Consider the following 23,612-nt stretch of genomic DNA (forward strand, 5'->3'; position numbering starts at 1 on the left):
GGATAGGTTAAAAAGGAATGGACAAGCCTGGCCTACCCAAATTTCCTCATAAGGCAACCTATCCATCAGTTTACTGGACCTTCCCTGAACTGCTCATAGTATGTTTAAAACCTTCCTTAAATAAAGAAATCAACTCCAGATGTGGGTTCACCAATGGAGACATGGGAGACCACACATGCTGGAACCTAGAGCAACAAGTAAGATTCTGGAGGAACTCAGTGGGTCAGACGGCATCTTGAGAGGGAACTGGAGAGTTTCAGTCAGCATTTTGGTTAAACCCTTTCATCAGTTCAGATGAAGGATCTGAATCTGAAACTTAATCCTCAACAGTTGGGTTCTTCTAGCATCTTGTTTGTGGTCTCACCAATGCATTGTATAACTGAAGCAAAAACCTCATCACATTTGTCTTCCACTCTTCTTGTAATAAACAGTAATATCTAATTCCCATTCTTAATTACTTCTATCTGTATACTAGTCTTTCATGGCTCATTCGCTAGGGTACCCAGATCGCAGGGATGTGAAATCTATCCCCATTTCAATAACATAATTATTTTTCCTGCCAAAATGGACAATTTTACAGGTTCCAACATTTTACTTCATTTGCCAGATATTGTCACTCATTCCCCTTAGTAACTTCCTTCTGTGCCCTTTACAAGTTTAGCAGCCATACCTTTAGGACACCCATACAATACGCGTTCAGAACAAAAACAAACATGTAAGTTCTGTCTCCTGTTTACCAGCTTATCATCTATGCTGTGAGATCTTATCCATGAGTGACTTCCCATGGATTGCAAAAATCACAGCTGCCATTTAAAGATTCAGTGATGTTGTTGTTCCCTGCAATCTGGTTGTTGCAGCGGCTGGATTAATTGACTGTATGTTTACTGCTAGTTTATATGTGCCTTGTGCTGCGTATGACTGCCTGTACTGTGTTTTGCACCATGGCCCTGGAAGAACACTGTTTCATTTGGCTGTATTCATGGGTATTCATTTTTGGTTGAATGATAATTAGCTTGAATTTGAACTCGAACGCTTTAAATTTGCACAGATTGCACGTAATCTCTGTTAACAGAGAGGGATCTTTGCTTACACAGCTGCTGGTTATAATTTCTAAACCCCTCATAGTTTCAAACCAATTTGGTTCAACACAAAACCTGTGGAAAAATTGAGAAGAGGCCCAAAGCTTAACTAGTGAGTACTGGGGTCTGCGGACGCTAAGCCAACAGGTAAAGAGATATGGAGCCACTGCTTCCCCTGTATGCACAGTATGAGTCACCTTCCAAAGAGATCAAATAAATTGGTCAAACAGGATCTCCCTTTCACAAAACCTCACCAACTTTGCCAGATTGCCTTGAATTTTCCAAGTTCCCTGCTACACCATTTGAGTACTATCTTCCCAATAACAGATATTAAGAAGACTGACCTAGAGTTTCCTGCAGTTTCCCTTCTTTCAAAGGGTTACCATTACTGCTGAATTGAAGTAATTTTGGAAAATTAATACCAAAACATTAATTTTCTCGTAAAAATCTGCAGATGCTGGAAATCAAAAATAAAAACAGGAAATTCTGGAAATACTCAATAGGTCATATCACAAATGTGTTTCTGTTTCTCTTCCCACAGATGCAACCTTATTCCCAGTTTTCCCTAATTTGCTGAGAATTCCCAGCATTTTCCACCTTTATGTTAATTTTCTCACTAGCCACTTCAGGATAAAATCCTTCAGGACTGGAGATGTTGACCCACAGTTCTAACAGTTTGATTAGAAAATTTAAAGAGGATTTGAAAGTTTCCTCAGTTGCTCACAGTTCTGACAGCCACAATACAAATCAATAAAGTGGAGAGAAGCATTCAGTGCAGCAGAATTCATTTCAAATTAGGAAGAATGAAAACATGCTTCTGCTCCCATCCAGCCATGAAGTGTGTTCACTGCTTTTGTCAAGTTGTGTGTCGGTACTGTTTCAGCATTGTTATTTTTCATTTCAACATGGTTGACTGTAAGGTGCTTTGGGCGTGCTGGAGTTGTAACAGTGAAAGGTCAGCTTCTGTTGAGCTGTGCACTTTTGAACACTAAATGTTGTTCACTGTCAGCTGGACAGTTTTTTATGATTTGTTTCTTTTGTTCCTAAATCCCTTCAAGCTCACTATCTTTAATCAGATTCTGATTCAAATTCTCCCACAGCTGCAGTGCCCCTTTCTCCTATGAAACTTGATGCAGTTGCCACATTAACGTGCAAATGCAAAATATCACTTTGTGCCAGTCACAGTTACATAAACATTAAGGTTGAGACAACTATGTCCGTTTCAGATCCTCTTGTATGTTGTGATCTTTGTGGAAGTGATGGTTTAGTGGTTGAAGCAGAGTCAGATAATTGGTACTCCGTAAGTGAGCAACAAGAACGGGGAAGGCTAATTGCCCACGGAATCTGTTTCCACTATTCAATGAGATCATGGCCTCTGCACACTGTCACACTCTCTCCCCATGCTGCTTGACTTCCTTGTGGTTTAACTGCCTTGAATATCATTTTCTCCACCTCTGCATCCCTCCAGTCTAAAGAATTCTAAAGATTCACAAATTCCTCCTTGTCTGCATTTGAAATGGTAGGATCCTTCTTCTGAAACAACGCCCCTTGTTCTAGATAGCCCACCAGAGAAAACAATGGCTTAATATTTTCCCTGTAAATTCCCCTCAAAATCTTATGTTTAAATAAAATCTCCCCTCATTTTCAGTGTCCCAGCTTGTCAACTCTTTCATGATGAAATGCATCTATTGTGCCTCCACTGTACTGTCTCAGTGCAACACATCCTTCCTTAAGTGCGGGTGCCAGAACTGTACAGAGTATTCCAAGTGCAGGGTCATCAGCATCCTGTAAGTTTGTACACTATTCTCCTTGGCATAAAGGACAACTCTCCACTACGGATGACATCCATAGTTGAAGACCCATTTTGCTATTGAACGTAAACAATAAGGTCCTGTCCAAGGCCATTGCAAAATGGGTCAAGACTGTTCTGGGACAGGTGATCCATCCGCACCAAACCTGTGTCGTACTTGGCAGGAGGGTCTTTGACAGCCTCGTGCTGCTGAGACGACACCATCACCTATGTGCAGGACAGGAGTGTGGACACCTGCCTGGTCAGCGTGGACCAGGAGAAAGCCTCCGACAGGATATCATGCACGTACGTGATGGACATTTTCTCCAACTTGGGCTTTGGGAAGGGATCAGGAATTGGATCCAACTGCTCTACACAGGCATCTGTACTGCAATCCAAATGATTGGGGAAACAGATATCATCCCTATCAGGTCTGGAGTCAGGCAGGGTTGCACGCTCTCCACTGTCTTGTTTGTGTCCTGTATAGAGCCCTTTGCCAAAGCTATCAAGAAGGCTGAGAGTATAAGAGGGGTGATGATACTGGTGAAAAGTGAAAACTTCCCTGTACATGGACAACGTCACCATCTGCTGCTCAGATCCAAGGTCAGTTCACAGATTGATCAGCATCAGTTGGTATCAGGGGCCAGGATTAACCACACGAAGAGCAAGGTCATGCTCTTTGGCAACTAGCCCAACCAACTCAGAGTCCCCTTCACCATCAGGTCCAATTACATGACAGTTTTGGGGATCTGGTTCATAGGGGTTGAGGCATGCAACAAGAACTGACTGGGAAAGTAAAACAGAAATTGGGACTGTGGGGAGGGTGTTCCCTGTTGATAATTGGGAAGAACCTGGTCACCAAGTATGAGGTACTCTCAGGGCCGCTGTTCATAGTGCAGGTGTGGCCCATCCCCACTCCTCCAGCTTGGGGATCACCCGAACTGTCTTCAGGTTCATCTGGGAATCCAAGATGGAGCAGGTAAGACAGGTCACACTGCACAAGGCCCTGGACAATGGGGGTAAAACCATAATGTACCCAATGTTGCCATCATCTGATAACCACCCTTGTGTATAGCTGCATCAGGCTGTACATGGGTACCAAGTACCACCATGTGCCAAGGTTCTAGTGTCCCCAGTGTTGTGAAGGATGGGTCTGGCCCCATTGCCATGCAAAGTCCCAGTCAGCTGGACGGTGCCACACTACATGTCCTTCATGGAACATTTCTTGTGGTTCAACAGCTATGTCCACTGGGCCGTCAGACAGTGGCCAGCATAGGACATCCAGCAGACGCTGCAGGCGAAGGACTCGATAGACACAGTGAGTGGTTTCCTGAGCACACTGTCCAGATTATCTAGGAGCATGCCTCATCGCCATGCCTCACCAACAGGCACCAAGATCTCATCTGGCTGGCAGTGAGACAGGCCACCTCAGTCAGGTCCTTCCTGTGTACCCAGAGCATCACTCCAGGAGCGTGGTGCCTGCAGGATGTCTGCAGTGGGGAAGAGACAGTAGCTCGCCTCTTTGCAGGCTGTGGGTTTGTAAAGAGGGCGTGAAGGAAGATGAAAGGGCCTGTGTCCCATTCCATCCCGAGCAGCTGTGTGACAGAGGACCCTAATCTATGGGCTGCTCTCAGAAACACACGTGGAGACAAACATCAAGTTCTGCTGGCAGATCATCAAGCTGCTCTTTGGTCAGACTGAAACCTGTCGGTCTACCAGCACATCGAGATGTCTGTGGAGGAATGCTGCCGACTGGCACATTCCAGGCTGCAGGAGTTCCTGTTGAAGGACACGCTGAAGCTTGGTGCAGCCAGGCAAAGGCTCGGTGGGGAAGGACCACAGTACAGAATTATTCTGTTACTGGAGAAGTTGGAGGGGCCAGGTGGGGGGAGGAGTCCCTCATCATTGTAGTATTTAATATAAAATCCCAGCGTGCCCCACAAGCGGCAGCCGTGCTGGAACAGTATGGAAAGCATTGACTGTGTATGTAAAGACTAGAAAGGCATAGAACAGTTTATTCTTGCAATTTTTTTATTGTGAATAAAAGTTTATTTTGTTAAAGAAAGGCCTCCTAATTACATGCTTACTAACTGTTCCGCATTTGCACAATTACAGTTTGTGTTTCATGTTCTCAAACCCCCAGATCTTAGTATATACATGACTGCAAGAATATATTCGCATCATGTCTGCACTGACCACTAAGCACCCATTTACACACATTCTCCACAAGTTTCCCTCGAACACACGAGGGGTTATTGATGACAACCAATTAACCTACCAATCCACACAAACTAGAGCACCTGCAGGAAGACAACACAGCTACAGAGAGACTGCAAACTCCACACAGTCAGCACTTTATTGGTCTCTGCGCTGAGGAAGCAGCTGTCCCAGATGCACCTTCTGACGTCTACCACTTCACTGTCTTGAGCTCGTATAACATCATTCCATAGAATCTGTGGCAGAATGAGGAGAAGTGAGAAGTGTGATGACTGGTGGTGACGCAACTCTCAAAGCCAGAAATCAACTGAGGTAAGGTGACATCATTGTGTAGCTTACAAGATGCCACCAGGAAGGCTAAAACCACACATAGTCAAACTGACGCAGGGTTCAATTCTCAGCAACATTAGGATCAAAAGCAAAAATAATCATAGTTGCCAACTTACTTTAAATGCCAGCCAAATGTACAATAAAAATCTCCTGATGTTCTCAAATGGTTGAATGTGGTGGGTACAATATATATATCACACACACGCCAAGGCGAACAAGCTTAAACAGTTCTGCCTGATGAAAGATACTGGATATTTCCAAATACTAGGAGTGCAAGAAAGGTTGGGAAGGAAATGTAGGGGTTTGGCTGTTGTGATTATAGAGAATATTGCAATACAGAAGTGAGTAGATATCTTTTGAGACCAGGACATGCACCATTTGCCTATGATTAGGAGATGGTAAAGGTGCCAGTATGCTTCTGGATTGATTTAAGAGTTATTAACGAGGCTAAATTGTTTTGGTAGGCCATAATGAGTCTGTTATTTCATAGGGTATAGCATATTTAAGAACAGTGAACTTGTAATAAATAGTAATGCTTTTTTATTGTTCTTAGTCAAAAGTCATACTGCATTTTAAATAGAAAATATAGAAGCATATGTATTACCAGAGATAAGTTCTCTTAACAAAAGATGGAAAGCAGGTCAACATCTGTGATACCTCTATGTTGATGGGAATTTAACCATCTCTGTGCCTTTTGAGAGGATGTGGAATGGAGGTCAATATTATTTCATGGGAAGGCAGGAAACATTCAGAGATGAAGCATCCTTAGATGTTTTGTGTACTTTAGGAAGCTGTTTGGAACCAACATTAACATACGTCATGTCTCATGCCCTCTGTACCGGGTCTGTGTACAGCTGAGACTTGAGGCAAAGGATGCAAACATTTTAAAAGTGGTAAATATCAGAAGTTCCTGAGACAATGTGAACACAACCCAATGCCAACAGTCAGAAGTCAATGTTGTACATTTTCTCTCTGGGGCCGATAGAAACTAACGCTGTCCACTTGGAGGACAAGTTCCAGGTAGCAGACTGATGTTGTAGTCATAATCCTGGTGAGGTGGTAGAGTGGTGGCCTTTTACTTGCTGAAGACCTTCAGCAGTTCTGAAAATTCTGGAGGTACTTGTGACAAATCAGGTGCATTGGGGTTGGAGGTGGAAGGTTCAGCGGGTAATTCAGGAGGCATGTCAGAGGTTGTCTCAGAGGCTAATTCAGGAGGTAGCTCAGGCCACTTTTGGAGGCATTTTCTTTGACTCTAGTTTGACCTGTGCAGAATGATGCCAGTAGTCCAATTGACTCTCAGGTTGAGAGAAGACAGTCAGAATAAGTGGTACTTCCGGGGAGCAAAGGAGATGGAGCTGGATTGATTTCATATGGTGACCAATCTGAGCTTAAGCAGAGAGGTTTGGTGCTTGACCTGCCCCAGCACCTAAGGTCTCCCATCTAGTGTTACGGCAACAAGCTGGTGGTTGAGATGGGAAAAGGGGATTTTCAATCTTTTGGCCAGACCAAGATCCAAAAATTCCCTGCTGCATCCGAGTAAATAAAGGTGTCTTCAGAATGTTTTTGGTCTCCCCATGGCAAGCACCACTCCGGAGGGAGCTGAATCAGGAGGGAGGCTAGTAACTGTCACAGCCATCCCTACACTGGACGCTCCCGGGAATTTCCTGGCAGCTTGGATCAAGAGGTTCGTTGACATCCAGCCTCTCCACAGTAAATGCAACACCTCTCCTGCCTTTTCAACTTGAGAGAGCCTGATCCAGCCTATTTGCTGAAGCCCCTCGGAGCCTGGGATCAGCAGCAGTCAAGGAGGAGAACTAGCCCGAGGTATAGGAGAGAATAAAAGATAGGCAGGGGGAGGAGTCTCTTCAGAATAATCTCCTTCTCCTTTCCATTGATCGGTTATAGTGTCAAATCACCAGGTTCACAATACACTTTAGGTTCTCCACCAAGTCTCAGACTGCAGGGGCTCATCACTCAATCCCTTATGGAATAGAGTAGCTAGTGCTTCCATATTCCATCTGCTCTGTGGCCAAGGTACAAAAGTCCATGGAATAATTGGCCACAGATCAATTCTCCTGGAGCAAGTTGAGGAGCTTCATCACAGGCCCATGTCCTCTGGGGGGAGGGTGACAGAACACCCTCCTCAAAGTCTGCACTGACACAGACGGGTGAATCCTTCTGAGTACAGTGGCCCAGGCAAGGGCTCTTCTAGTAGGAGTGAAATGATATAGGCTACCTTACTACGTTCCAACAGGAACACAGATGGCTGTAACTTGAAGGCCAAGGAGCATTATACCAGAAATCTTTGGCTTATTTCGGGGTTACTGTCATGCTGCTCGAGAGCCAGTTCGTGCAGTGATCCATCACAAGTATTGGCAGAGTCTTCAGTTTGAACCCACCCAGAACTGGCAGCAGCTTTGGTCAAACTCACATCCTGCCTACCAGGGTCAGAAAGCTTCTGGAGAGTGGTGAGGATCTCCTGAAGCATGTCATCATGTCTGCCTAGACATGACAACATGCTTCAGGAACTTGCTCCCTGGTAGGCCAACACAGTTCAGAGACAAAGACAATAAAACTCATACAGTTGAGCACTGAGTGCTCAGCACCAGACCTTTAAGTCCAGACTTCTCATGAAGGAATGTGGCAGGCAATAAGTAGCAGTTTGAGTCTTAAAGGGACAGTAGCAGCTAGCCAGACTCCGGGGAGCTGGAGCGCGGAAACTTGGATGTCAGCCGCTGTTCAGTCAGGACCATGACAGATCTAGTTATCAGACAGACTGGAGGTCTCCAAGAATCTTCACATCTGACATAAAGTACACTTCACTAACCCTGGACCCATTGTCACTGCACTAGCTACACACTAATAGACAAAGAAAGAAATAGAAACATACCTGGAGCCTCCACCTCTTTGAGCCTAAGGCTCTCAAACTCCAGTCTAACACTAGTCCACCCTGACTGATGGCTGCTCCACTTAAACCTAACTTTTTTTATTGCTCTTTGCATATTGTCTGAAAAATCACAATGACTGAAGCCCACTGAAATGCCCCTCTCACTTTTTAAATCTCGTGCTGGCTCACCAAAACAAGAGAATGCTCTTGATGACTGAAGCCAACCAAAAGTACATGCCTTCCCAACTACCGACTCAACCTGCAAGTTAACCTTTAGGGACTCCCAAGTCCCTTTACACCTCCAATTCCTGAATTCACTTCTTGTTTAGAAAATAGTCTATTCCTTCTACCAATATGCATGACCATACACTTCCCGACGTTGTATTCCATCTGCCACCTCTTTGTCCATTCTCCTAATCTGTTCAAAACCACATCACACCTGGAGTACTGCGTACAGTTCTGATCTCCAAATTTAAGAAAGGATGTGTTGGATTGAGACAGTACAGGGAAGATTATTTATTTATTTAGCAATAAAGCACGGAATAGGCCCTTCGGCCCTTCGAGCCATGTTGCCCCAGGAACCCCCAACAAACCCAATTAAGCTAATCATGAGACAAGACCAATGAACCTACTAACCAGTACATCTTTGGACTGTGGGAGGAAACCGTAGCACTTGGGGAAAACTCACTCATTCCACGGGGAGATCATAGAAACCACTTACAGAATGATGCTAGAATTGAACTCTGAATTCCTGAGCTGTAATAGCATCGTGCTAACTGCTACACTGTCATGGCACCTGGTGCTTCACCAGATTGATTCCTCAACACCCCCTGCACTTTCACCTACATTTGTATTGTCGACAAACATGGCCACAAAGCCATCAATTCCACCATCCAGATGATTAACACATTACATGAAAAGTAGCAGATCCACCATCGACCCCTGTGAGACACCACTAGTCACTGGCAGCTGACCCTTTATTTCCATTCTTTACCTCCTGCCAGTTAGCCAGTCTTCTGTCCATGCTAGTATCTTTCCTCTAATACTATAATTCCTTTGTTTACCCTCATGTGCAGTACCATGTCAAAGGTCTTCTGAAAATCCAAGTTCAAAGTTCAAAGTACATTTATTATCAAAGTATGCATACCATATACAACCTTGCGATTCGTCTCCTTACAGGCAGCCACAAAACAAAGAAACCCAATGGAACCATTAAAAAAGACTGTCAAACACCCAACAATAAACACAAGCAAGTAGCGTTCTGAACTGAAGTTCTCAGAGAATCCATCCCCAGACCCTTAGTTCAGCAGAGAGCTGAGCAGCAAGCTGAACTGGCCCATTCCTCGCCTTGGGCCCCAGCACCCTGACCTTTTCAATCTGGCCCGGCATCTAAATCATCGCTTAAATATTCACAGGCTCTGGGGCCTGGAACCCGCCAACATGAATCGGCCTGAACTTGACCTTTCCAATTAAATCATCGTCCAGACATTGGGTTCTGTCACTTCGATAGGCTCTGGGGCCCAGAGCCCGCCACCTCAGTTTGGTCTGTACCCAACCTTTCTGATTCAGCCCAGTGCTTACCTCAGGTCTTCCTCACTCTTGGCGACAGGCCTGCAGCCTCAGTTCTGCCACATCGAGTTGCCTCCAAGTGCAAAGGGAAGTTATAGAGTATTGCTTGTGATGATCATTTACCAGAAAGTGAGTGATTAACAAAGTATTTAGATATTTTTCTTGTTTCATTGGCCACCTGCCAGAAGTCACTGAGATCCACCAGCATCTTAATCCAGAAAAAGAATTCACTCCCCTTTGTCAATCTTGTCTGTTCCTTCCTCGAAGAATTTCAGCAGAATTATCAGAGTGGCTGGTCAAACTGCTAATGAATGGCAGACAACACTATTATTTGCACTAGCTCAGTGATCAGTGTAACTGATTGAAAATGGAACTTGTTTACTTTATAAAATGAATCCATAAGACTAAAAGGTATAGGAGCAGAAGTAGACTATTCGGCCCATCAAGTCTGCTCCGCCATTCAATCATGGGCTGATCCAATTCTTCAGTCACCCCCACTCCCCTACCTTCTCCCCATACCCGTAAATGTTTCTGATTCTGAAAATGTTGAACCTTTCTATTGCTCTTATCATCAAATTAGAGCAATAAACTTTAAACATTTATTACTGAATTCATTGAGTAAAAACAGGAGCAATACACTAAGTGAAGACTGGCTTCCCTGCTGCTGAAATCTGTCACTTATTCCAGCAGCCTCAGTGAGAATTGGTGGAAGCCATCTGCAGGCAAACGATTTCAGGTGTCAGGAGCCTCTGAGCACCTGCTGAGGAGCAGGTTTGCTTTTCTGATGATGTGCTGACGCAATAAATACAGCTGGAGAAGCTGCAACAAGGACTGAAAGGTTGACCTCAGCAGCTCGCTGAAATCTGGAGCATTTTGAGTTTCAACAGGCAAGCCATAGACTTCATCAAACTTGCAGAGTGATATGACCTTCCATGGGATACCGAGCTACCTAAAAATGGCATATTTTATAAAAAACAGGTGAGGGAAGGAAGCAACCGTACAGCAGGAAATGAATAGTTCTGCTCCAATGCCAAGGGAGAGTTTTTGTGCACCTTAATTGGTGTAACAGGTGGTGGTAGCTGCCAGGGTTTAATAATGCCTGAAAAATGGAGCCAGGCTGCAGTCTTGGATAGGTTTTTGACAATTTTTTGGGGTCAAAGATAGGCTGTTTGGGCTTGAAGCTGGACAGGGAGAGGAGGGGTCATTGATTGTGAATCCGGAACCTGGGTTGGTTAGGTGAGGAAGATTAGGTCTGCAGTGGTGTGTCTGAGGCAGGGCATGCATTGAGATTGTGTCAGAGGCCTCCATTTGAGCTTGACAGTTTTAGGGGTGGGCTGGAGATTGGAGGGGAGATCAACATATAAGAATAGCTGATACTATGGAGGTTGGAAGGTACTTGAGTTCAAATTTGAGTTTATTGGCATTCAACCATACACTTGTATACAGCTAAATGAAACAACTCTCCGCTGAGGTCAAGGTGTAAAACATAGTCACACATAGCACTTATGGTTTCAACTCAAGTTCTTGAGTAGCATAGCCTGAAAATTAACCAGCTGCCATACAGTGTGAGGTGGAAGTTTATGTAAGACAGTATAAAGTTACTGGCACTATTATAATAAAACTAGCAGTCATATAAATACGTGAAACAGTGGCGATAAAAGATAAAAAGTGACCGGCACAGGATGAGAGTGGATCTGTGAGTTAGGGCGTGGGGACGGGCAGCAGGGCATTCAGTCAGGGTGTACATCTGTGCTGGGTGGCAGTAGGGTATTGAGAAGTCTAACAGCCTGGGAGAAGAAGCTATTACCCAGCCTGGCAGTTCTGATTGATGGCAGGAGGTCAAAGCGATTGTGGGAAGAATGGCGAGGGGTCTTTAACAATGCAGGAGGTACTGCATATGCAGCGCTCCTAATATACACTCAGTGGCCACTTTATTAGGTACAGGAGTGAAACCAGTCTTCTGCTGCTAGAACCCATCCACTTCAAGGTTCAACGTGTTGTGCATTCAGAGCTACTCTTCTGCACACCACTGTTCTAACGCGTGATTATGAGTCAATGTCACCTTCTTGGTGGCTTCAACCAGTCGGGCCATTTTCCTCTGATCTCTCTCAACAAGGCATTTTTGCCCACGGAACTGCCGTTCACAGCATTTATTTTGTTTTTTAGAGACTGTTGTGCCTAAAAATACCAGGAGATTCTTTTCTAAGATACACAAACCACCCTATCTGGCACCAACAATTATTCTGCTCACATGACTCCAAGTGAGACCTCACCAGTGCCTTATACAGTCTCAGCGTTACATCTTTGTTTTTATATTCTAGTCCTGTTGAAATGAATGTTAACATCGCATTTGACTTCCTCACCACCAACTCAGCCTGCAAGTTAACCTTTAGGGAATCCTGCATGAGGATTCTCAAGCCCTCTATGACTAGGACTTTTTAAAATTTCTCCCTGTTTAGAAAATAGTCTATGTTTTTCATCCTTTTATCAAAGTGCATGACTATACACTTCCCAACACTGTCTTCCATCTCCCACTTCTTTGCCCATTCTCCTAATCTGTCTAAGTCCTTCTGCAGACTCCCTGTTTCCCCAACACTACCTGGCTCACCACCTTTCTTTGAACCATCCACAAACCTGACCATAAAGCCATCAATTCCATCATCTAAGTCATTAACGTACAATGTAAAAAGAAGTGGTCCCAACACCAGCCTCTGCAGAACACAGGCAGCCAATCAGAAAAGGCTCCCTTTATTGCCCCACTTTATCTCCTGCCAATGCTCTATTCATACTAATACCTTGCCTGTGATACCCTCTCTTCATGAAGAGTGGATGACATGTGCAATTTTCCAGTCTTCTGGGACCATTTCAGACCCATTTGATTCTTGAAAGATCATTACTAATGCCTCCAACAATCTCTTCAGACCTGGCATGTAGTTCATCTGGTCCAAATGACTTATCAACCTTCAGATCTTTCAGCTCCCAGGCACCTTCTCCCTAGTAATAGCAACTGCACGCACTTCCAATGCCTAACACTCTTGAACTTCTGGCATATTGCTAGTGTCTTCCACAGTGAAGACTGACACAAAATAATTATTCAGTTCCACCCTCACTATCATTCAGGGCCCAAAACAGGTGAGGCGACACTTCCCCAGTGAGTCTGTTGGAGGTGATCTATTGTATGCGGTGCTCCCGATGTGGCCTCACGGAGACACAATGTAGATTGGGAGATTGCTTCACTAAGCACCTAGGCGCCACCCACCAGAAAGAGCCTGGTGGCCACCCACTTCAATTCTGCTTCCCATTCCTATTTTGACATGTCAGTCCACGGCCTCCTCTACTGCTGCAATGAGGCCACACTCAGGCTGGAGGAGTAACACCCCATATTCTGTCAGGGTAGCCTCCAACCTGATGGCAGGAACATGGATTTCTCGAACTTCTGGTAATTGTCCTCCCTTTACCATTCCCATTTCTGTTTCCCTCTCTCACCTCATCTCCTTACCTGCACATCACCTCCCCCTTCCATTTCTTCCTTGGTCTTCTACCCTCTCCTATCAGATTTCCCCTCCTCCAGCCCTGTATCTCTTTCACCTATCAGCTTCCCGGCTATTTTACTTCACCCCCTCCTCCTCTCCCAGTTTCACCTATCACCTACCGCCTTGTACTTCTTCCTCGCCTCCCTCAACCTTCTTGGTCTGACCTCTCATCCTTTTTCCCAGTCCTGATGAAGGATCTCAGCTTGGAACGCCAACTGTTCACTCTTTTCCATAGATGCTGCTTGGCCTGCTGAGTTCCTCAGCCTTTCCAAGATTTCCAGCATCTACAGATTTTCTTTTGTTTGTCCTTATTCAGCTGATCCGTCATTTCCTTGTCAACCATTACTAAATCTCCAGCAGTCGGATATCTACTCTTGCCTCTCTTTTACTCTTTATATGTTTGAAACAAATGTTGGCGTCCTCTTTGATATTATTGGCTAGCTTCCCTTTATATTTCATCTTTTCAGTTGCCTTCTGTTGGTTTTTAAAAGCCCCCGATCCTCTAACTCCTCACTAACTTTTGAGAGGAGAGGAGAGAGGCCCTGATGTTAGTTTCAGCACTCCTCTCTACCCATTGTAGGGTCTTGCGATCTGATGCATTGCAATACCCATACCAGACAGTGATGCAGCTGGTCAGGACACTCTCAATGATACTCCAGCAGAACGTGGTGAGAATTGGGGCAGGGGTGGAGAGCTACGCTTGCCTCAGTCTCCTCAGGAAGTGGAGCTTGCTTGGCAAAAGAGGTGGTGTTGAGGGACTAGGTGAGATCATCAGTAATGTGCACACTTAGAAACTTGGTGCTCCGGACTCTCTCCAAAGAAAAGTTGTTGATGTGCAGTAGGGAGTGGTCAGCCTGAACTTTTCTGAGATCCACAATCACCTCTTTAGTCTGATCCATGTTGAGACACAGGTTAATATGTTTACACTGTGACGAAAGTACACATAGACTAAGATGTTAACTGTCCTGTGCTGGCACCAGGGGGATCAGCAGTTGGTCTGCCACTTGTCTTCAGGAGAAAGAGAGATAAGGAAAACAATGGAGCAGCATTTGGAGATGTTAATGAAGGGACGGGAGAGTTTAACGGAAGGAGACACGGTCTGAGAGCTGTCAAGATCGGCTCCTCTTTGAACCCTGAACTGTTTGAAGTGATGGACAGGCGATACCCCAGCAGGGGAATAAAAAGGGACAGGTTCGCTAAGGCAGGACACACACAACACCACAAGGTAACGAGACCCTGGAAGCGGTGCGCCTCCCACAAGTCGGTGGGAGTTTTGGAGGGCTAATCGCGGTACCAAGCCAGAGACGCATAGGGTGGAAAGGTACGATCGGCGGGAACCTGGTGTGTGTCCGCCCTTGCCTGGGTGCCAGGTTCACTGCAGAGGAGCGATCGTATCTGAAAACGGAGGGGTCACAGTCGGTGACCTCAGAAGACATTACAAAGGCCTCGCCCAAAAGCTGACTGCGAAGAATATCGAAGGTCTGTGTGGAAGAATATTCATTTGCTTGTGCTCTCTCTCGCCTCCTCCCCCCACCCCCCGTCCATCGCCACGGCAGTGATTACTGTGAACTGAACTGAACTTTGCGTCACTTTGAAACTGGTCATTTACCCCTAGACGACGATAGAGCTTGATTGATCCTGTTATCCTAATTCTGTGTACATGTGTGTTTATCATTGCTGAACTGTTGCATTCATTATCCTTTTAATTAGAGTACTGTGTTGCTTATTTCTTTAATAAAACTTTCTTAGTTCCAGTAATCCAGACTCCAACTGAGTGATCCATTTCTGCTGGTTTGGCAACCCAGTTACGGGGTACGTAACAACACTTGTCCACAAGCTGCACTACCTCCTTCTATTCCAGGTGACTTATCTGTATGTCATGGCCATCCATGACCATTTCCTTATCTTTCTACCTTCAGGGAGAATATACAGGAGCTTGAACATCCAAATAACAAAACTGAGGAAAAGCTTCCCCACGGATATCAGGCTCCTGAACGGATCACTTCTTTCACATCTCCTTCCCAGTGGCACTGCCACGTTCTTGGACTCCCTCTCTCAGACGTTCCATTACTGACACCTCAGCATTTCTCTTTTCATTATTTTAGATTGCACTATTACCTCTGCTTGTGCTCATCGCTATTTATTCTTGTATTAATTATTACAATGTTTACTCTGGCAGCTCCACATGGAAATGCATTTCATTGCAACCTGCGTTAGCTGACAATAAACTCATCTGAATGAGTCTGAACCACGGTCCCGGTTCACTCCAAAGGGAGTACTTCACTGGGAATTATGATGGAAATTTCATCAAGTGCACAAGGGTGAATCACAGCCTGTTACATTTTTCAACTGGGTTTATTCACCCCAGAAATGTTCACAGTTGCGTTTTACACCAAGAAATACTGATATTGAGATCAAATTGATGCTGAAATAAAACGTTGCATTTTACACCTAAAACACTGATGTTGAGATAAAATTGGTGCTGAAATAAAATGTTTTACTCATCTAAATTTTTAGGGCACCATGTTAGGGATGGCTGGCGGCTGTGTTGCTTTGTCAGCAAGTTTCCAAGTACTGACAGCGAAAAGATGCAGGAATTAGAGCTCGATGTCATATGATTGATATTAGGGTTCTACCAGCCAATGCAGAGCAGATCTGTCCATCTGCCCTGGAAAAGGAAAATCACATTAATCTGACATTGTGTCTTGGAAATTTTGCAGATAGGAGTGAATCTCCTCCACTGTCCCTGTAAAGAGAGGCACTGGTTTAAACTTATCCCTCAGGTCTTACACAGACTGTATCTATCAAATAGTGACAAGAGCAAATTCACACAGCTTCATAAAGCAAGTTTGATTTCAACTGTTTGCGTAGAATTAGATGATAGGACCATAAGACATAGGAGCAGAATTAGGCCATTTGAGTCTGCTCTGCCATTTCATCATGGCTGATCCATTTCCAGCTCAACTCCATCGCTCCCTGTAACCTTTCACACCCTGACTAATCAAGAAGCTATGCTTTGAAATTCTAGTCCTCTGGAAATGAATGCTAACCTTGCATTTGCATTCATCACCACAGACTCAACCTGCAAATTAACCTTCAGGGAATCCTGCACAAGGACTCCCAAGTCCCTTTGCAACTCGGGTTTTTGAATCTTCTCCCTGTTTAGAAAATTGTCTATGCTTTTCTTCCTTCCGCCAAAGTGCATGACCATGCATTTACCAGAGCGGCCATCTTCCACTTCTTTGACCATTCTCCTCATCTGTCCAAGTACCTTAGCTGCCTCAATGCTACCTGCTCTTCTATCCATATTTGTTCATATCATCCACAAATCGGGCCATACAGCATCAATTCCATCATCCAAGGAACACACACAAAATGCTGCAAGAACTCAGCAAGCCAGGCAGCATCTATGGAAGAAAGTACAGCCGACATTTCGGGCCAAGACCCTTTGGCAGGACTGAGGAGTAGAGTTAAAAGGTGGGAGGAGGGGAGAGAGAAAGACAAGGTGATAGGTGAAACCAGATGGGGAATGGATGAAATAAAGAGCTGGGAAGTTGATTGGTGAAAGATTACAAGGCTGGAGAAGTGGGAGTCTGATAGAAGAGGACAGAAGGCCATGGAAGAATGAAAAGGGGGTGGAGCACCAGAGGGAGGTGATGGCAGGCAAGGAGATAGGATGAGAGAATGGTGAATGAGGTGGGGAGGGGGCATTACCAGAAATTCAAGAAATCTATGTTCATGCCATCAGGTTGGAGGCTGCCCAAATGGAATATAAGTTGCTTTTCTTCCAACCTGAGTGTGGCCTCATCACGACAGTAGAGGAGACCATGGAAAATCGGAATGGGAATGGAAAGTGGAATTAAAATGGATGGCCACTGGGAGATCCCACATCTTCTGGTGGACGGAGTGTAGGTGCTTGGTGAATATACAGGAGGCCACACAAAGAGCACTGGACACAGTACATGACCCCAACAGACTCACAGGTAAAGTGTCGCTTCACCTGATAGGACTGTTTGGAGCCTGAATGGTAGTGAGGGAGGAGGTGTCAGGGCAGGTGAGGCACTTGTTCCTCTTGGCAGGAGGGAAATCAGAGGGGAGGGGTGAATGATCCAAATCATTGATATACAACATTAACAGAGTGGTCCCATCACTGAACCCTGTGGAACACCACTAGTCACCGGCATCCAATCAGAAAAGTCTCCCTTTATTCCCACTCTTTTCCTGCTGCCAATCAGCTAATGCTTATCTATGCCAGCATCCTACCTATAGTACCATGGGCTCTTATCTTGTTAAGTGACCTCATGAGCAACAATTTGTCAAAGGCCTTCTGAAAATCCAAATACACAACATCCACCCATTCTCCAATGTCTATCCTGCTTGTTATTTATAGTGTTATAGAGTCATAGAAAAGTACAGCACAGAAACAGGTCCTTTGACCCATCTAGTCTATGCTAAACCATTTTAACTGCCTATTCCCATTGAACTGCAATGGGACCACAGCCCTCCATATCCCTAACATCAATGTACCTATCCAAACTTCTCTTAACTGTTGAAATCCACCTTGCATGTACCACTTGTGCTGACATCTCATTCCACACTCTCACGACACTCTGAGTGAAAAAGTTTCACCTCTTGTTCCCCTTAAACTTACCACCTTTCATCCTTAACCTATGACCTCTAGCTGTACTCCCACCAACTCAATGGAAACACCTGTTTGCATTTACCCGATCTATACCGCTCATAATGTTGTATACCTCCTCTCAAATCTCCTCTCAAACTTCTATATTCCAAGGAATAAAGTCCTAACCTATTCAGTCTTTCCTTATAACTCAGGTCCTCCAGACCCGGCAACACCCTTGTAAATTTCCTCTGTACTCTTTCAACCTTACTTACATCTTCCCTGTAGGCAGGTAACCAAAACTGCATACAGTACTCCAAATTAAGCCTCAGTAATATCTTATACAATTTCAACATAACATCCCATCTCCTGAACTCAATACTTGATTTATAAAGGCCAATGTGCCAAAAACTTTCTTTATGACCCTATCTACCTGTGACACCACTTTCAATGAATTATGGATCTGTATTTCCAGATCCCTTTGTTCTATCACACTCAAAGAATTTCCTCAAATAATTCTAACAGATTTGTCAGGCAAGATTTTCCCTTAAGGAAAGCATGCTGACATTGACCTATTTTATCATGTGCCTCCACCTACCCTAAAACTACATCCTTAACAATCGACTCCAACATCCTCCCAACCACTGAGGTTTGACAAAGTAGCCTATAATTTCCTTTCTTCTGCCTTCCTCCCTTTTTGAAGAATGGAATGACATTTGCAATTTTTCAGTCCTCTGGAACCATTCTGAATCTAGTGATTCCTGAAAGATTGCCTCCACAATCTCTTCAGCCACCTCTTTCAGAACCCTGGGATGTAGTCCATCTAGTCCAGGTGACTAATTTACCATCAGATCTTTCAGTTTCCCAAGTACCTTATCCCTAGTAATAGCAACTGCACTCACTTTTATCATCTGATATTCTCAAACTTCCGGTATACTGCTGGTGTTTTCCCCAGTGAAGACTGATGCAAAATACTTACTCAGTTCATCCGCCACTTCCTTGTCCCCCTTACTACCTCTGTAGCACTAATTTCCAGTGGTCCAATATCTAATTCTGCCTCTATTTTACTCTTTCTATATCTGAAAAAAAACTTTTGCCATCTTCTTTGATATTGTTGGCTAGCTTACCTTCATATTTCATCTTTCCCCCACTCCCCATGGCTTTTCTAGTTGCCTTCTGTTGGGTTTTAAAAGTTTCCCAATTCTCTAAATTCCCACTAATACTTGCTCTATTATACTTGCTCTTTTTTGTTTTTATGTTGACTTAGATTTCACTTTTTAGTCATGGTTGTGTCACCCTGTCTTTAGATACTTCTTCTTCTTTCCTATGCCTTCTGAATTGCTCCCAGAAACTCAAGCCATTGCTGTTCTGCTATCATCCCCGCTGGTGTCCCCTTCCAACTTTGACCAGCTCCTCTCTCATGATTCTGTAATTCCCTTTATTCCACTGTAATACTGATACATCTGTCTTTAGTTTCTCTCTCTAATACTAAATAATAATTAATACTAAATGATTAATGTGATGAATGGATAAAAAGGAGGAGAAGATGGCGGCACAACACAGCTTGCTCGGCCACTCCAGTGAATGATATCTGTAATCTGTCAAGTAGGGTGCCGCGCACAATCCTGATTTGATAGAGACAGACGTGAGAGAACGGAGGGACATCTGGAGAAGCTTCTGAAATGCCTTTTTCGCTGCCGCTGTTACTGTGTGATCCAGGATCTTCGGCGGGGAAGGCCCCGAATCCTCAGCTTTGCTTGTTGCTCGGCGGCCAGGGTGGGGTCAAAGCGCTCGGCAGAGATGGTTCTCGGTGCTCAGTGTCTAAAGGGCTGGTCGGAGGCTGGAAGTTTTTGGACGGACTCAGAGTCAGCTATGGTCGGGTGCTTCCAATGCATCGACAGTTGTTGGTGCCTGGAGGTTTATGGCAGAGAGAGTTTCTCCCTTCTGCCGCCTGCTATCGGGGACTATCAGGAGTCGATCGGAACTTTGAGACTTTTTTTTACCGTTCCCATGGTCTGCTCTTTATCAAATTGTGGTATTGCTTTGCACTGCTGTAACTATACGTTATAATTATGTGGTCTTGTCAGTGTTAGTCTTTGGTTTGTCTTGTTTTTTTTGTGATATCACTCTGGAGGAACATTGTATCATTTCTTAATGCATGCATGCATTTCTAAATGACAATAAACGAGGACTGAGTGTCCTCATAATCTAAATCTAAATATTAAATGACAAAGTTTGATAATAAAGGTCAGGAGAAAGTATGTTTCTGGAGAATGTTCATATTGAGTTTTTGTTTTAGAAATAAGCTGCAGAAGTAGACATTTTCAGAGACTTTGCAAAATATCTCTCACTCTGGTTGCATGACAGTTGGAATGGAAACTCCATTTCATAGGGATGCAAGAGACTACAGATCACAAGATTATAATATCAACCCTCCCCACCATGAGGTGATGTCTCAGAAGTTGTAATCCATTATTAAGGAACCCTCCACTATCCTGGCCATGCCTTTGCCTTGATGTTGCAATCAGGCAGGAGGTACAACAGCCTGAAGACCCACACCTCAAAGTCTAACAGCAGCTTCTTCGCCAGTGCCTTCAGGTTCCTGAAAAATCCTAACACTACCTCAGGCTATGTTTCCTTTCTCACAGCTTGCACTAGCACCATTAGTTTTGTCATGTCCCTGTGCATGCATGCCTATGACAATATCTATATCATTAAAATTAGTGTTAAAGAAAAACTCTGATATCTTATTAATAGTAAAAAGTAATAATGGTTAAGCACAGATAAGTTATTCTGGGCCTGCTTTTGCTATTGTTAAAATTTCTATTAAATAAAGTTCAAAGTAAATTTAATATTGAAGTACATATATATCACCATAAACTTCTTTGAGACTCATTTTCTTGCAGGGATTCACAGTAGAGCAAAGAAATACTATAGAATCAATGAAGAACTACACACGAGCACAGAGTGACAAACAACCAGTGGGCAAATGGTGTAAATGCAATAAATAAATAAGCCAACAACATAAACAGATAGATAAATAGGCACAAAAATAAGTAAAAAGATAGATAATACTGAGAATATGGGTTGTAGACTCCTTGAAAGTGAATCCATAGGTTATGTAATCAGTTCAGTGTTGAGGTGGATGAAGTTATCCACGTCGGTTCAGAAGCCTGATGGTTGAAGGGCAATAACTGTTTCTGAACCTGGTGGTGTGGGACCTAAGGCTCCTGCACCTTCTTCCCAATGGTAGCACTGAGAAGAGAGCATGGCCTGGATGATGGGTGTCTTTGAAGATAGATTCTACTGTCTTGTGGTAGCACTTCATGTAGATGTGATCAGTGGTGGGGAGGGCTTTTCCTGTGATGAACTGGACAGCATCCACTACTTTATGTAGGCTTTTCCATTCTTGAGCATTGGTGTTTTCATTCCAGGCCATAATGCAAACAGTCTGGATTCTCTCGACCAGCATCTACAGATGTTTGCCAAAGTTTTAGATGGCTTGTTGAATCTGAATTGAACTGAATTGAATTGACTTTATTACTTACATCTCATACATGAGGAGTAAAAATCTTTATGTTACGTCTCCATCTAAATGTTCTGTGACGGGGTCCTGAATTACCCCTATTAACTGTGCTTTTGAAAAGAGAGAGAGAGAGATATTTAACACTGATATCTTGTTTGTAAAAGAGAGAGCAAGACGAAGACTAACTGTTGAACTGTCACTTTAAGGAACTAGTTAACTTTTGGATTTCTGCTGAGTTGGAGACAGCACTGAGCAGCTCGTAAGTTGCTATGGTGACCAAGGGTGTTATTAAATGGACAATTGATGTTATGATTTTCGGCAGGTTGTTGATACTTCTTCAAGGACTTTTGCCTGCTTGCATTTCTTTCACAGAGAGAGGAAGGAGGAGTTATTTGAATGACAGTTGATGCTCAGCACGGGAAGATAAAATAGGAGGTCAGATGATAGACCTCAGACACATGTTCTGGACACTGAATGAGCATTGCTGTGCCCGCAGAAAAGGTGGGTTTTGGAGGATCGATCAGGTGAATTGATCAGTCGCTCTTGCAGTGGAAAGAGGAAAAGGGTTGACTGGTGAGGAGTTGTCTATGTGTACACCCTTGCCTGGGGGATAGCTCCACCACAGAAAACCGGTTCCCTTTGCTAAAGTCACAGTCGGTGACTTTTAAAGGATTTCGAAGGACAGCGAGAAGATCAACGGCGTCAGCTCACCTAAAGACTCAAATCTCTCCCTCTCTCTCTCTGCATCACTACTCAACTCAATTCCATGAACTGAACTGAACAGAGATGAACTTTACTCATCATCATAAGACTGTATCTTGTTACCCCAGACTTAAAGAGGCTTAGTTTTTCATACATATAGTTCCTCACTTACTGATATACTTACTTACATATATAATCATTGCTAACCTGTTTGATTTATCTACATTTATATTACTGTATTGCGTAGTTACGAATAAATATTATTAGCTTGTAGCAATACTGGACTCCAAAGTGTTTTCTATTTCTGCTGGTTCTTTATTCCCGTCCCAGGTCCCTCACAAAATTGGGGCCTGCATCCGCGATATGAACAAATTGGTCGGGTGGCTGGTTTGAATTGATTGGGGAAAATTCCTTTTGATTTGGTTGTGTGGAAATACAGCAGAAATGGATGTTAGTGTTGAGGAGTTTATGTTGGACCCAACCCCGGAAGCGTTGGATGACGCTGCGAGGGTTGTGCTGTTGGGAATTGCTCAAAAGTTAAAACTAAAGGTGACCACTATAATGAGGAGAGCACAGATGCAGATGATAATAGCCCAGCGTTACATAGATAAGGGAACGTTTGATGAGGAGGCGTTAGTGTTGTTTGTTGGAAGGAAACCTACTGAGGCTGAGGTTCAGTTGAAATTGCAATTGAAATTAAAACAGCTTGAAGCTGTTGAAGCAGAAAAGAGGAGGGTCCGTGTGGCTGGAAAGGCAGCAAACAGAGAGAAGAGGCAGAAAGACAGATGGAAGAGGCGGAAAGACAGAGACAGCTCGAGAGGAAGAAGTGGCAACATGAAGATCACGTGGCAGACAAGCAGAGGCGGTTCGAGCTGGAAAAGATAGAGAGGTTGCAACAAAGAGGTTTAGTGTCAGACCCTGATGATTTTTGCAGCTCGGAAGGGCTTGTTTTGTGTGATGAATTTAAAAGTTGTGTTCTTGATGACGTAAGGGCATACCCAGATGCAGAGGATGCCGCTATCCTACAGGGGTCTGATAAGAAATCAGACGAAGAAGTTTTAACCCACGAGGTTGAGTTTACTCCAGGAAAGAGGTTGCCAGAGAATAGCTGGGAGGTTCAGGGTGACCTCGAATTTGAAACTGGGACAAGTGATGACAGCCCAGAAGAGGCAGCTGTTCCGATTGAAAGTGTTCAGGTTGTTGAAGTACCTGTGAGTTCACAGGATTCTGAACCTAGTGTTAAAGCTCAGTTAAAGTCTGAAGTGTCTGACTTGGTTGAAAAGGAATGCAGCTTTTGTGTGTCAGATGATCTTGGTTCAGTGAATAAGGGGTTAACCTTGGTACCAGTGGAATGTGAGGATT

At 44.1% G+C, this 23,612-nt stretch overlaps 1 protein-coding gene across 1 annotated transcript in view; it reads right to left on the reverse strand.

The window, feature by feature from the left end:
* The window catches only part of mns1 (meiosis-specific nuclear structural 1), a 111,531-nt gene extending 101,608 nt beyond the window's left edge, over positions 1-9,923 (reverse strand). Inside the window, exon 1 of the mRNA XM_063066513.1 lies at positions 9,884-9,923. The gene's annotated coding sequence lies outside the window, so the exon portion shown is untranslated. The remainder of the gene's footprint in view (positions 1-9,883) is intronic.
* Between the last annotated feature and the right edge of the window lie 13,689 nt (positions 9,924-23,612).

Source organism: Mobula hypostoma, chromosome 13 (assembly GCF_963921235.1).
Source record: "Mobula hypostoma chromosome 13, sMobHyp1.1, whole genome shotgun sequence".
Taxonomy (NCBI): domain Eukaryota; kingdom Metazoa; phylum Chordata; class Chondrichthyes; order Myliobatiformes; family Myliobatidae; genus Mobula; species Mobula hypostoma.